The sequence below is a fragment of the Dermacentor albipictus genome, chromosome 10, assembly GCF_038994185.2.
Source record: "Dermacentor albipictus isolate Rhodes 1998 colony chromosome 10, USDA_Dalb.pri_finalv2, whole genome shotgun sequence".
Classification (NCBI taxonomy): domain Eukaryota; kingdom Metazoa; phylum Arthropoda; class Arachnida; order Ixodida; family Ixodidae; genus Dermacentor; species Dermacentor albipictus.
In genome coordinates, this window is record NC_091830.1 from 75,070,491 (window position 1) to 75,086,396 (window position 15,906).

A 15,906-nucleotide genomic window follows, 5' to 3' on the forward strand; every position below is an offset into this window, starting at 1 on the left:
AGATAGATAGATAGATAGATAGATAGATAGATAGATAGATAGATAGATAGATAGATAGATAGATAGATAGATAGATAGATAGATAGATAGATAGATAGATAGATAGATAGATAGATAGGTTGGTTGGTTGGTTGGTTGGTTGGTTGGAAGCAGGCACGTACCCAGGATTTTTTTTCGGGGGGGGGGGGGGGGCCCACCACCTCCATCATCATCATCGTCGTCGTCGTCGTCGTCGTCATCATCATCATCATCATCCTGTTTTATGTCCACTGCAGGATGAAGGCCTCTCCCTGCGATCTCCAATTATCCCTGTCCTGCGCCAACCGATTCCAACTAGCGCCCGCGAATTTCCTAATTTCATCGCTCCACCTAGTGTTTTGTCGTCTTCGATTGCGTTTCCCTTCGCTTGGTACCCATTCTGTAACCCTAATGGTCCAACGGTTATCTAACCGGCGCATTACATGACCTGCCCAGCTACATTTTTTCCTCTTGATGTCAATTAGAATCCCGTCTATACACGCGTTCGCTCTTTGATCCAAACCACTCTCTTTCTCTCTTAACGTTATGCCTAGCAATCTTCGTTCGATCGCTCTTTGCGTGGTCCTCAACTTGCTCTGAAGTCTTTGCCCCATATGCACTGGCAAAATGCACTGGGAAATGCACTGGAAAATGCATTGGCACTGGACATATTGCACTGGCAAAATGCACTGATTGCAGACTTTATTTTTCAATAATAATGGTAAGCTTCCAGTCAGGAGTTGGCAATGTCTGCCGTATGCGATCCAACCTATTTTTATTCTTCTGTGAATTTCCTTCTCATGATCAGGGTTCCCGCTGATTAATTGACCTAGGTAAACGTACTCCTTCACAGTCCCTAGTGGCCGACTGGCCATCCTGCTCTCTTGTTCCTTTGCCCGGCTATTTATCATTATCTTCATCTTCTGCATAACAATATTTAACCCCACTCTTACACTCTCTCTGTTAAGGTCTCCAATCATTTGTTGTAACTCGTCTGCATTGTTGTTGAATAGAACAATGTCATCGGCAAACCGAAGGTTGCTCAGATATTTTCCGTCGATCTTTACTCCTAGGCATTCCCAGTTTAATAGCTTGAATTCTTCTAGGCACGCAGAAAATAGCTTTGGAGAAATTGTGTCTCCCTGTCTGACCCCTTTCTCTATAGGTATCTCCCTGCTTTTCTTGTGTAGAATTAAGGTAGCTCTAGAACCTCGTAGATATTCTAACGCGAAATTAAGACGAGTCAGTAAGACGACAAACTATTTACAGATTATATTTACAACAACGGTTGCAGTGCTGACCAGTTAGATTCACAGCGCGAGCCCAGTTCGTTCTTCCTCCTCTTTTCTGGAGTGATGGCGCCTACGCGCCTCGTTCAAACAAACAAATTCCTCACGCATGTAGCAATATTTTCCAAGCTTTTTACGTAAGCGTTCTGTACTCCTTGATTGCGTAGTGCCTCTACGATTGCTGGTATCTCTAATGAATCAAATGCATTTTCGTAATCTATATAAGCCACATAGAGAGGCTTATTGTACTCTGCAGATTTCGCGATAACCTGGTTGATGACATGGATGTGATACATTGTAAAGTATCTCTTCCTGAAGCCAGCCTGTTCCCTTGGTTGACAAAATCCAGTGTTAACCTTATTCTATTGGAGATTATTTTGGTAAATATTTTATATAATACTGGGAGCAAGCTAACGGGCCCATAATTGTTCAATTCTTTAATGTCTCCGTTTTTTTGTGGATTAGTATAATGTCTACATTCGTCCAGTTTTCTGGAGCCCTTGCAGTCGATAGACACTTCGTATAAAGAGCCGCCAGTTTTCCAAGCATTATGTCTCCTCCATCTTTGAGTAAATCGACTGTTATTCCACCTTATCCTCCCGCTCTTCACCGTTTCATGTCTTGCAGGGCCCTTCTGACCTCATCGCTAGATATAGGAAGGTTTCTGTATCCTGTTCATTGCTGTTTCTAAGTGAACTATCGTGACTCCTCTGGGTACTGTATACAGGTCAGCTTAGGATTTTTCCGCTGCTTTTACTATATCTTCGAGATTGCTGATGATATTATCCTTCGTATGTTTTAGTGCATACATCATGGTTTGTCCTACGCCAGGTTTCTTTTTTACTGATTTCAGGCTGCATTCATTTTTTACGGCTTCTTCAGTCTTTTTCATATTATAGTTTCTAATATCAGTTATTTTCGCCTTGTTGATCAGTTTTGACAGTTCCGCGAATTGCGTAACGCTGCGCGGCCGCCAGTCCCATACAACCACGTAGAGCGCAGGACTCTGCGATTCTAGACGCACTGCGCTCACTGCGGAAGGTTAGAAAAACACCCACATAAGCACAGCAGAGAAGTGGCTACGTGAGGCGGTTCGACCGATAACTGTAGAAGCGTCATTCAAAACAAGTAATTGTTCTCCACTTCCGGCGGCGATTTCTCTACTTCCTTTTTAAATAAAAAGATGTTGATCCATAAATATTCTCATAAACAACGGTTAACTTTTTTTATTATTCGCTTTTGCTTGCAGTTTGGTTGTTGCCTTGGCTCTCTCCCTTAGTAGATCGCTTAATATCTCAACTCCTTGCGATTTTTGTTTCCAGTTGCCAATTTTGCAGGAAAAGTGCTATACAGTTAGGGAAAAACAGACGAGGTAACGGGCGACAGTCATCTTGCTTATGGGTTTAAGGGTTATTGCAGGGTTTCATGATGGACGCTTTTTCACATTATTTTATTTCCCACCTTATCTAACCCATATCACGTGTATATGTTTCCGGACATCTGTCAGCGTCGCGGCGAGCCGTAACTCAAGGAAACAATGAAGCAAAGGGAAAAGTTAAACGCAATTGGCGTTTTCTCCGGCCGCAACTCGTTCCATGAGAGTACAGACCAGCTGAGTAACAGCCGCATCCCTCTCCTGGTCCCAGGATCAGCCTGAACAAAAAAGGTTGAACTAACAAAAGCAACAGCTATGCTCGTGACGGTTAAATAGATGGTGACACCTGAACGCATCTCGAGTTAATCGCGCGGGTGCGGAATCTACGAGAAAACTGTCCTTCACATTACAAGAGATGCCGATAACTACCGCCATGTAAAAGGAGTGAAAAAGGCAGCATAATGCTGACCGATGAACAGCTGCGAAGTCTCAACATTGATCTGGCGGCGCTTTACGAATATGTGAGGAGTGGCGGCGTGGGTGGGGAGTGGGGGGGTATGCCATTTGATTTCGGGGGGGGGGGGCCGGGCCCCCCCGGGCCCCCCCCTGGGTACGTGCCTGGTTGGAAGTATTAGCAAGAAGTAAAGTATGTCACCGATTTCTCCGCAATGTGGAAGCGTCGCGTGGATCACGAGCGATGATTTGTGAAGTGCAACGTTTCGCCTGTGCTGCAGCAGCTCGCCACCTCCCTATCTCCTGGAGAGAGAGAGTAAATCTCTCTCTCTCTCGTCTTTCCTGGTTGCGATTCGGTATGGGCTCAGCGACGTCGGCGTTGCCGTGCTGAATGCGAAGTCGTGCGTTCGTTTAATTCCTGGTCGCGGCGACCGCATTCCGATCAAGGCGAAACGCGAAAACGCTTATGCACTGTGCGTTGCGCGGGCGTTGAGGAACCCCAGGTTTGGTCACGGTTATTCCGAAGCTTCCCTGATTACAACGCCCATCGTATTGCACAGTGCAGTTTCGATGACGTTGAGCCCCAGAATTGAAGAAAACAAATTTATGTGCGTTCCTCTCGCACCCTTCCCCACATTGCTCTGCGATGTTCAAGTGTCGGACGCGAGCTTTATAGGCAATTACAGATTAGTGAGCAGGTGTTTCGTTCATTCAGTCAATCTCTCTCTCTCTCTCTCGTCAAACGTGTAATGCATAAGTGCGTTCACATTTTTCGAAAGCATGTTCCCTTAGCTTCGACCTTCACGAAGGGTTCGGTGGTACTGAAAATTGTGTTTGCGCGTACAACAGTGTTCTTATAGTGCACAGCGGACACGAACTTCCATTAACGCTAACACATATAGTAGACTTTTTTATGGTTAGTCTTTTTTTGTGTGCATGGCTTGTAATTACGTTTGTTTTCTTGTTTCTTTTCGTAGACAGTACGTTTATGTGGATGCGTGTTATACGGTGAAATACGTAGCTTCAATTTGTTAACTGTGTGTTGCGATAGCTGGCTCTGCTATCCTGCCTTCCCGTTCGTTTGCGTTCACTAAACTATGCAGCAACAACGTTCGGTAGTAACCTGGCTTTAGAAAGTACATTCAGCTTGTGGTTAAGCAATGTTGTTTACGAATGTACAAGATGCGTTATTGGAGTCCGAACAGTAACACGTTACTACAACTAAATAAAAAGAAAAAAAAGGGGGCCTGCCCTGTGTGCCGCAACCCTCAGTGCATTCTTCACATCGATAGCTTCATTCTGCGAACGGCCGCGATCGTGCGTCTGCGCCCTCTGACACACTCTCGCTCTCTTTCTTCTCGTCTTTGCACACTCCCCAATTCCGCAGTGTAGGGTAGCGAACCGCTCTTTTTTTTTCAGTTAGCCTCCCTGCATGTTTTCGCCCCGTTCATCCCTTTCTATACAGTGTTATCGGCCCGAACATTTGCTCTTTCGCTATGACTGAATCGCTTTCACTTGCCTATAGTTTTGGAGAGTGGGAGGAGAGATCAGGTTTTGCGAACACTTGCTCGTCGACTTTTCCAGGGTGCATGCGCAGCTGTCGCCAGTATTATGTCACGTGTTAGAGAAGCACCCCACATTTCTCTCTGTCTTTTTGCTTCTTTTAAAGTGAACCAACAGGGCTTTATAAGCACGCTGAAACACGCCACCCGCGCAGCGAGCTCTCGAAGACGGGGTATCGTTCCTTTTGTTGCACGGGACAGCTACTGGGACAGCGAGTAAACACGGTAAACGTCCAGACAGGTTTAAGAGAGAGGCCTCCGCGCTTCCGTCCAGCCTAGAGCAAATGGCGTGGAGCGCCGGGGCCTTCGCCAATGGACGCCGCGAGAACAAAGAAAAGCTGCTTGCTTCATTGCCCAGCGTCGCCCCCTGTCGACACACGGGCGAGCCGGCCCAGCTGTCGTGAGCTGGCAGCGAAAGTGCGGCTGTTCACGCCGCTTGCGATATTCGAAGCGTAACCGCGACTAAACGCATTGCATCTCGTAACGAAAACGGAGCGGAGGAAGAAACAAGTGACTGCGACGCGAGACCGCGACCGGCCTGCGGGGGACGACGTTTTCTTCCAAAACGTATACTTCGCGGTGCGCGCGATTGATTAGTGTTCGTACCGTGGCGATCGCTCATTCTCCCGCGTAACGGTCGGTCGCTCCCCAAGGCCGCTCGATCAAGGCCGCTGCTTTCCAGCTCATCGGGCGGCACCGATTAGCGGCACTCAAGTCTGATGCGCACGAAACTCCCCTTCTCCGCCTCCAACCGGGTCTCCCTTTCCCCAAACCTACCTCGCCTCCCGCTTCTGTTAGGCTTTGACGAAGAAGAGGTGGAAGTCGCCCTCCCGTTCGGCGGCGCGGATTTCCTCTCGCGTCCGCTTTCCTCTCTGCAGCCCCCTCTACGTCTTTCGGGCTCGGAGCCCGCGCTCCTGGAACGAGCCCAAGAAGCGGCCCGCGTCCCATTAAACTGGCGCGTTGTGACCGAACGCGCTCTTTCACGGCTGCTGCGACCGGAGGTACAGAGGAGGAGTCTTTGTTGCCTGCGTGCGCAGCGATCGAGTTGACAAATGGACGGCGGCGAAGTGCTAATGCCAAGGGGGGGGGGGGGGACGTGAAATCAAGCGTTCGGATGAAGCGCTCGTCGCTTTTTTTATAGTGTGTACTCGGCGTGTGCCAAAATTCGGCGCGACGTTTTGCGAAAGCGAAGCTTTTATAGCGCGCCTTTAATAATGTGTACGGTTGAGCGCTGTGCACCCGAAAGGCATTGCTGGGGGAAGACGCCCGGCGCCTGTTGAATGAATATTCAGCGCCACTCTCGGCTCCTTCGCGGTTCCAGGGAGAAAGATTGATTGTAACAGGAACGCCACAACCTACGTCTCTGTGTACACGCTAACCACGTGGTAAATGTGTCGCACAACTAGTTAACATCCATTTGGCATCTTAAATGTTGCTTATGTACCTTGAAACACGTGGTGTGTAAAATCGTATACCACATGTTTCATCACGTTCTCTTTCAAGAAAATCTGTTTAGAAGAAAACCTGTTCTACGCTGCCTTACCGCACACAGTTCATGCCTTCTGGCGATGTAGGTAAAGCGTAATAAAGCCTCCCACCAGCGATTCTAAAGCTGTCCTTGCAACAGCCTTGGCCGTTGCAGATAACGATGGGCGTGCATCATCCGTCTATGCAGTGCATAGCACGAAACCGCAGTAAGAGGTCATTTGTTACAGCGGCGCCCTCAAACGCCAGCAGGCCTCGCCTGCGCAGCTTCAATCTTCGAGCACGCATATATATCACGCTGAAGACAGGATCCATCCATTGCGCCGCTTAACTATTCTTCTGTCCATCCGGTCAGCAGCGCATCTCTCCGCCAACTACGAAATGTGCGGCTCGTAATTTTCTTTGAGGAGAACTTGAAATTTTGTCCACGCGTTGGGTTGCAGTACCTTTGCTTCTAACGCTGCGAGCGTGAAACCCCGCGTGTTTCGGCGCGCCACATTAATCAGAACCGTGTCTTACCTTGTGCGGTCTCCTACATGTAACGGTGCTCACGTACGTACTCCAAGTACTGACACTCATGAATATATATATACGTCTCACACGAGTGAGTCGCTCTTTGGTTTATACTTCTTCACTTCCGGCCATTGTTTCACACAAAATCATTGTTCGTATCTCTCTAATACGATCTTGTAGGGACGCCTTCGTAGTGTTTATTGGATGTAAATAAGAACGAGACATACATAAACGACTAATCCCATTAGCGCTTCTGAGTACACGATGAATCCTTGTGTACAGGCTGGTATTTTGCGACGTTTGATAAACTGCCTAAACGTTGGGCCTGTCGCCCGTCGTTGCGTCGCTTACTGCCTGCAGAACACTCTCTTCACGCTTCACTCGTGCAAACATCCCAACCTGCCATCTTTACACCGGGCAGAGCTAGACTGCTCCGCCGCAATAGCTACGCCTATAGTCTATACAGTTTAATTGGAGTGACTGACAGTAGAGCATGCGAGGTCTGTGCCACTGTCCACGATACACCCCTGAGAGACAAGAACTTGCCAAAGCTTTTCAAAAACTGGCCAATCGGCCGCTTTCTGTGCAGGTGCTGCTGGAACACCGCCCCCATCGCCCGTCGGCCCACAAAGCGGTGAAGGCACTTTTGTGCTTCTTAAGGACGACGGGCGTGTGCGACCATCTGTGACTATTAATTCAATTTCTGTAAGGCCACACACGTCAGCGAACTCACTGCAATTTCCTTCTTTCCTTCCCTCCTCTCTCTCCCTGTTATCTTTGCTTTCCCCCTTTCCCATTCCCCCGGTGTAGGGTAGCCAACCGGACGTGATTCTGGTTAACCTCCCTGCCTTCTTCTTATCTCTTTCCCTCCTCCTCCTATACCATTGCTGCTTATGTCCAAGATAGAACACGACGGGCGGTGTAGACATATTGACACAGGAACGATACCGGTGGCCCGGCTGCACTACGATGGCGGCGGCTCGGAACAAGAGCCGTTCAGGAATAAAGTTTCGCTATCTCTGTGACTGCGCAGCGCTCAGTTTCAGAATAAGGAATATTAAAATGTTGGGAAGGTACCTCGATCAAACGTATTCGCCACGCGCACGGTATTAACGACGGCACTATTCAACAGTCCCAAGAGTTACGAGTTAAAATATGGCCGAAAAAGTCTGGCTCAGGCTAAGTACCCTGCCATAAAGGATTAAAAAAAAAAAAAGCACTCGCTTCTTACTCGGTGCAATAATTCCTCGCTCCGCTCCAGTTGTCGCTTCTCATTTTCGTTGCCAGTTTTGAGTGACGTGCAAGAGTCATTTCGGAATAAGGAGTAGCTATGTGGAGGAGGAGGAGTAGATTTTAATGAAGAGAAAGGAGGAGAGGTCGGCCTGGATAGCGTGTCTCTAGCCTGCTACTCTTCACTGGGGAAAGGTGGAATGGTAAATACAGGGTAAGGTAGGTGGCAGGTGAATATGTTATGGTACAATGAGCTACTATGTGCACGTTGTCCAATATGCGTATGTGCACTATGTGGAGCCAACGCCGGAGCCGATAGCCTCGTTGCCTGCACATAGTCGGCTGGTAGCTGTACTGGGTTTGAAATGTGCAGTGTTTAGTTGTCTGCTCGATCACTGCTGCGTGTATTTGCTTTTAGTTCATTTCCCGCTAATATAGCCGAATAGCACAGTTTCATGGGGCCGGTGGACTTCGTACGACTCCCCGAGTCTAGTAATTAAGACTAGAAAACTGGCAAGGCGCTAAAGTGGCCGCCCTATATAGTCTCGTGGATATGTGAGGCCGTGAAAGTTCTACCATACTCTTCCGGAGCTCAAGCTGTTTCATTTGAAGGAGGGCAACATCCAAGCACTGCAGAAAAAACATTTTCCGAAGAAGACGGACTCAGTATATCGTGCAAGTACTTCAATAGTGCTCGACAGTGCGAGTACTCTTGAGACTTGAATACGCGCGCCACAGCCAGCAGGCCACGCTCACTACGGAGGCGAAACCCTACGAGCTAGCGCCCCGTATAGAATGCAATGTGCTTAGATCAATTAAAGCCATAGTTTGCTTAAGAAACAGGAAGCGTTACGTGCTGTGATACAGCACGTAACGCTTAGAAACACGACCGCTGTCCCGTAGCGCCGTCCACCGAGAAGCCGGCGGACACATCCCGAGTCCACGCCGCGCGGTGTCGCAAGCTACGGGCTCAGATGAAACAAGAGACGCCCGCGCGCCAGCTCTCGCTGACGTCATTGGTTGCACAAGTTAAGTCGAACAGACCAGCGGGAGCGATTCGAGCGAGCAGAAAAAAGTAAAACAAAGCCGCAGCCCATGTCGTGCTTTCTCTCCTACACGACAAGCCGCCCGCTGCGGCCACTGCGGCACGGCGCGCGTCGGAGCGACGGACGGACGGACGGTGCGGCACGATTGCGTCCCGCCGTGCGTACACGCTTCGCGCTCGCCGACGAAGCTCGCCTTGGCCCCCGGCGGGGGGTTGGCCCGCGCGCGAGGGCGCCCCCGCGGAGGACCTGCCACCGGCCGTCAAAACGCGCGCGCACCACGGGCGTTGCGCCGAGCGACGCGACCGAGAAGCGAGGCGGCGGAGGTGGTGGTGGCTTACTCGGGCCCCAGACGTCCCTGGGCGTCGTTAGTTCGGTGCAGTGCTCGAGGAGGATTTCTCGCGGTTCGGAACTGAATTGAAAGTCTTTCGTTAACGCTCCAACGGCAAAACAAAAAAAAACCTTTTAGTTCTCTGGCTGTGCAGAGAATATGTGTAAAGAGAGAAAAAGAGGATGAGATGTTATTTCAGATTAATTTAATTAGTGCAGTTTCTGGTCGGAACTTTCTCCATGAAGTGAAAGTTTCGTCTTACGCACATCAGGACGCCAAAAGACGGAAAATAGCAAAAAAAAAAAATTCCCAATGTGGTTTTGGGCGATGAACAGGAGGTAACGTATCAAAAATGCTACTATAAGCTGTTCATTAAGACTTCCGCGATTAAATAAGCATTTTGAGGCATCAGACGCCACGTAGCATGTATTATGACAGGTTCCGTATTACAGGGTTAGTAAAGCCGGCGCCACAATCCTATGCGGAAAGATATAAGGGTGTCGCCCGGCTGCATTTAGTCCACTGAGGAGTCGAGGCTCCAATTACAGTTGACGGGCAGCAAGATTGCGATTCGGGGTAGTCGGTCGATGTCCATGCTGAATTTTGTCACGAGCTTTTCCAGTGATTTTCTCGTTTTTTAAACTCTACTTGTCTCCGTTCTTACGCTTCAAACAAAACTCAAGTACGAGCAGACGAGCGATCAGTCGCGTTCAAGCTGTACCCGGTAAAGAGGCTGATTGATCGTTCCCTCTAATCCACCGTGAGCAGGCTACTCTGGCTTCCATGTGTGGCTACTAAAAGCTGCGCGTTACAGTCTGTGAGCAATTCTTCACGGTATAGTCGGTGCTTTGTAATGCCTCTACATGTCATTCTCCTGGTTTTTAAACTATAGCAGTGCCACAATAAATGCTTCAGTCCTGTGCGGCAGAGGAGATATACTGTGCACATACACAACTGTGAGACACTGTCCATAAGCAGCTGCATGTTGTCTTTGAATGTAGGCCAAATACAGACGGCACTGAATGACCCTAAGGAGGGACTGAAGGCTTTTGGCGAAAGAATCAAAACCCTGGAAATGATGACTTTGTCAATGGACGTAAGGGAACAATGCGGGTCGTCATTCCTCAGAGCTACACTTACTCCCCAGGCGGGGGGAGATGAATATGCAATATGGCTCACACTAAGAGGGAATTTCGAATATGGCAATGGAATTGCGGGGGGGTACAATAACAAACGTACCATCATTCAGCAATACCTTAGGTCACTTCAGTCTAAACCGGAAATTATCGCACTTCAAGAGACAGGATATAGATATGTCACACTCACTGGATACAGAGCCATAGAGTGTCAAACGTTTGGTAGGGGGCCTGTACGTGCTTGTAAATAAGCAGCTTACATACATTTCACATGACTTAGGCATCATAGACAAAAAACCTAGAGTACCTCATGATTGACGTTGTAGTTCCAACTTCACACAAAAAATCAAAGGAACAATAGCTTATTCGTGCTCAACGTCTACAGCAATCCGAAACACCAGAAACAACAGTTCACGAGATTGTTCGAAAAGGCTACTAATTTAGCTGGAAGCAGACCTCCGATTATATTAGGAGACTTCAATGCAGCCCACGAGCTATGGGGCTACTCTACGACGAATGTCAAGGGCAGGAATCTGTGGAATCACGCGGATGAGCTAGACCTGGTCTTAATCACGGATAAGACTCATCCCACAAGGATCGGCAATTCTGTCTGCAGAAACACCACATCTGACCTTACGTTCATTAAGAACGCAGAGCATGTTTCATGGACTAATAAAAAACATGAATTTTGGCAGCGATCATTACGTGATAGAAGTCAAACTGGAAGTTGAGAAAGGCCGAACTCGAGAATTCAAGATAGTATATTGGGACCTTTTTTTCGTAAGTTAAGAACCCAAAACTGAAAAGAAACCACCAAACTCAATCTCAGAGACTGGTGTGAGGGCATCAGGAGGGACATCAAAACAGCGTCCAAAAGGTTTGTTACAGACACTAATGTAGACATAATGGACTCGAAACTTGCCCATTAATAGAAGCCAAGGAAGCCATAACCCGAAGGTGGCGGGCCCAAAGGCTAAATCGTAGGCTGAGAAAAAGAATCGCAGAATTTAACAAACAAATCGAACAACACTGTAACACCCTCTGCCAGCAACAGTGGGACGAGCTTTGTGAGTCAATCGATGGGCAAATAAGGAACGGCAAGGCATGGAAATTAATCAAGCATCTGCTGGATGAAGAAGGCACGAAAGCCAACCAGAGACACAGCCTTGCCCGAGCTATACACGTAGCCCTTAAGGATCAGCCCATCGAAACAGTTACCAAACAACTAGTTGACAAATACCTACCAGTTAGAAATGAGCAGGACCAACCACTTCCATCAGAATACAGGGGGAGCCGCTCAACCTGAGCTCGACCAACCCTTCACCACATCCGAAATCCGGAGGGTGTTAAGTGAACTAAATCGAAAGTCAGCCCCCGGTCCTGATGGAGTAACAAACAGATCACTTAGCAATCTCTATGAACCGTCAATTGAATCGCTGAAAGACTTCATCAATGAAGCATGGATTTCAGGCGAGGTCCTAGACGAATGGAAAACCTCCCAAGTTATACTAATACCGAAATCGGGTAAACCTCCAAGCTTGGACAACTTAAGGCCAATATCACTGACATCATGCGTGAGGGAAGGTCGCTGAGCACGCAATCCTTAATAGGCTAAAAGACCACTTAGAGGAAAATAATACATACACTCACAACATGCTGGGTTTTAGGTCCGCACTTTGCACGCAGGATGCCATGAAGCAAATTAAACACCACATACTCGACGGATATTCTAGAAATACGAAGGCCATACTCGGATTAGACTTGGAAAAAAGCGTTCGACAGCATCAAGCATGAGTACATCCTCAAAAACGATAGAAGACATTGGACTGGGATTGAGGATGTTTAAATACATCAAATCCTTTCTCGAAGCACGCACAGCAAAGATAAAGGTCGCCGACACATACTCGGAAGTGTTTCAGCTCGGAAATCGAGGAACCCCCCAAGGATCGGTGATCTCTCCCGTCCTTTTTCAACCTCTGCATGATTGGTCTGTCCAGAAAGCTGCGCAACATTAAGGGCATTGACCATGCCCATGACCATGCAGTGAAGGGCAGATACAGGACGAACTGACTGAAGCGATCAAGACGGTGGAGGAATACCTGAGACCTACGGGACTCAGGTGCTCCCCACATAAATCGGAATTGCTACTTTATAGACGTGAAAAAGGGGGGCAGGCCTAAGGGCTGGAAACCTCTATCGGAAACCAATGTATACCTACATACAGAAAATGGTGTCAATATACCCAGAGTCAACGTGATCAGGGTACTAGGCTTTTTCATTGATGCCAACGGTGGAAACCATACGGAAGTCAGGAAAATCACCCTTAAAAACGGATAACGCGTACAGGATGATCAGACGCCTGGCAGGAAGACACAAGGGCATGAAAGAAGATAACCTCATCAGGTTAATCAACTCTTTTCGTACTCTGTCATATCTCGTACACCGCTGCCATGTACAACTGGACGCAGGTTCAGCTCAAGAAGCTTGACGCAGCGATCAAGAAGGTTGTGAAAAGCGCATTGGGGCTCCCAATTCGAACCATCACTGAAAAATTGCTCAAGTTAGGAGTACACAACACGACCATGGAGATCGCGGAGGCCCAAGAAACATCACAAATAGCGAGATTATCTACAACCAGCACGGGAAGATCAATCCTGCACAAGATCATGATCAACCCCATTACGGATCCAGCAAATTACACTAAAGTCCATCAAGATTTCGCAGACAACATAATTGTCGCACCGCTACCCAGGAATATGCACCCAAAACATAACATCAACAGGAGAGTTGCACGAGCCAGGGCGTTAATCAAGAAAATGGATAAAGGGGGCAGAGGAGCCTGCTTTGTTGATTCGGCTGCCTACAAGGATCGAACAAAGTTCGCGGCGGCGGTTGTGGATCATCAGGGCCAATGCACCAACTGCGCCACGGTCTACACTAGCAAAGCTGAAGTCGCTGAACAAGTTGCCATTGCATTGGCACTAACAGACGATAGATTCACAGAAATATACAGTGACTCGAAAGCAGCTATTAGAGCTTTCAATAGGGGAAAGATTGCCCCACAAGCTGCTAGAATAATTAACCAAATGTAAACAAATGTTACACGTTACATTTATTGGTTCCCGTCACACCTTGGTTCACTTGAGGGCATTCCTGTCAATCCAAATGAATCGGCCAACAGCGTCGCCCGCGACCTTACAGACCGGACCGCTTTTACATATGGTTTTGATTCTGCTGGGTTGGAGAACCTACAGAGAGATACGCTCATTACATACAATGAAATTACAAAACATTACTACATGGAAAGCAGGGAGTTTCCACCCCCTCACTATAGGCTAAACAGAGCACAAGCAGTTACACTTAGGCAATTACAAACACAGTCTTATTATTCACCTGCAAAAATAAAGGAATGGTATGACATTACAGACATGAATATTTTATGCAAAGCATGCGAAAAGGAGATATGCATGCTTGAACATCTGCTCTGGGAGTGTGGGTCGCTCGGCCCTGGCATTTCCCGGAATCGGTTTTTAGGAATGATCAGATCTTCAGATCACATCCCTCAAGTCCTGGCTGTCCAGTACGCCCGTGATAGGGCTAGGAGGCTTGACCTCCCGGTCCCGACATGGGACTAGCCAGGCAGGTGGCAATACCTTGTACAGGACCAGAATAAAGTTTTTTCCTCCTCCTCCACCTCCTGCACATACACACATACACAAGAGATGTATAAATGTAGCCGTAGTTGCGCTATCTAGCATTCATCGTTTGTTCCGTATGCTGGTGAAATTGTTACACGGGAGATAGCCCATTCGAAAACTGTAAGAGACGTGGGCGAGTTGGTTAAACATATCTGCGTGGGAATGTTGATCGATAAAGTAGGCATTTTATTAATGAAAAATAAAATTATTTCGGGGGCCTGTTTCGTGGAAATACCTTCATCATCGTCGTAGTCGTCATGATCTGCCTATATTTATGTACACTTCAGGACGGCGGCCTATTCCAGCGATCTGCAATTACTCCGGTCTTGCGTCAATTGACTCTGTGCTCTTCGTGCAAATTGCCTGTTACACCAGCTAATCCTAGGCCATCCTCGACTGCACTTCCCTTCCCTCCTCACCTATCTTGGCACTACATCTATCACTACTATACCTATCCTGGCATTACGGAACCGAGTACATTGTAAGTTCAACTCCGGTTCTTGGTCCTAAATTTAACCGCAGTAAAAGAAAGAACCAAGCATGATAATTGCTGCACCCGTGTTTGCTATATGGGGTGTTTCAGCTAACGTTGAAATTATTTTAAAGAAACGCAAAGCAAGCTACCTTTCTAAGACCTTCTGTGTTCGGCTGCCAGAACGCTGATGACCGGACACGGTTAGTCTTCTTATTGTACCTTGCACCGTTTTTTAAACATTTTTTGTCGTTGTTGAACAGCTTTAATAACGTTAGCTGAGGCACGCAGTATAATTTACGCCCCTATCAGCGCCCTTAGTGCCACACAAACAGTGACAGCTGACGCGACAACAATGACGACAACGCCGACTGTCATTGCGGCACGACGTCAAGACGATGGCAATCCCAGGACAACGCCACGAAGGCGATGACGGATCGCACGTCATCGATGACGGATCCATGACGGATCGCACGTCATCGATGATGGATTCACGATGGATCGCACGTCAACGATGGGTATGGAATTATAATTGTGGAGAAATAGATGTTCAGTAGGTGAAACGTGATGATAAACACGCTCGTGATTTTCGACAGACGCCATGAAACGAACTTCGGCTGGGTTTCTTGCTAGGCAAATCGGTACATACTTGTGAACGAATAGGAAACCAGCGAAACATACACATGGGAAGAAGTGGCTAGGTCGAGTGATGGATTCGTAATATAAATGGAGAGGACGGAACGCTGTGCTTCCAATAAAAGCGACCAGTACCGGCAGTTTCACTCGCGCGATAACAGCAGCGAGAGAAGCGGCCCAAGAAACTTCCGGTCACGGGCCTTCACCATGTCTTCTGCGCCGGAACACAAAGCGGGTTTTTTAAGTTCTTCCATTGTGCGGAAAATCTGTTTTGTAAGTTCTGAGATAAAAGACATGGCCATTACGCCTTAAGATTAATATTACGGCAATCTTGTAATATCTTCGTTACGCACACAGGAAAAGTGTTTAAAACCTGCGGCCTTAGATTTTAACGCACTCTTGATACTCGATACAGCCGCCAATTCTTTTCTTGTTCGCTGGATTTAGTGGGCTACGTCGGCGAGCAAAAGTACGGAACGCTGTATATATAAAATTCCAGTGCTAAGCCCAGTGCTGTCTTGTCTATTTTTTCAAATGCGTACCCATCACTTTCGCTGGTTTCCTGTTCCTTCAGGAGCATGAAATGAAGCCTTATGATGGTTCGCTGTAGAAAGGGCATTCGCGCATACCGCAGATTTTTATGGGCGCGTGTAGTTTTTATTTCA

At 47.8% G+C, this 15,906-nt stretch overlaps 1 protein-coding gene across 1 annotated transcript in view; it reads left to right on the plus strand.

The window, feature by feature from the left end:
• Window positions 1–7,288: 7,288 nt before the first annotated feature.
• The window catches only part of LOC135898871 (uncharacterized), a 51,726-nt gene continuing 43,108 nt past the window's right edge, over window positions 7,289–15,906 (plus strand). The window contains exon 1 of the mRNA XM_065428052.2: window positions 7,289–7,400. The gene's annotated coding sequence lies outside the window, so the exon portion shown is untranslated. The remainder of the gene's footprint in view (window positions 7,401–15,906) is intronic.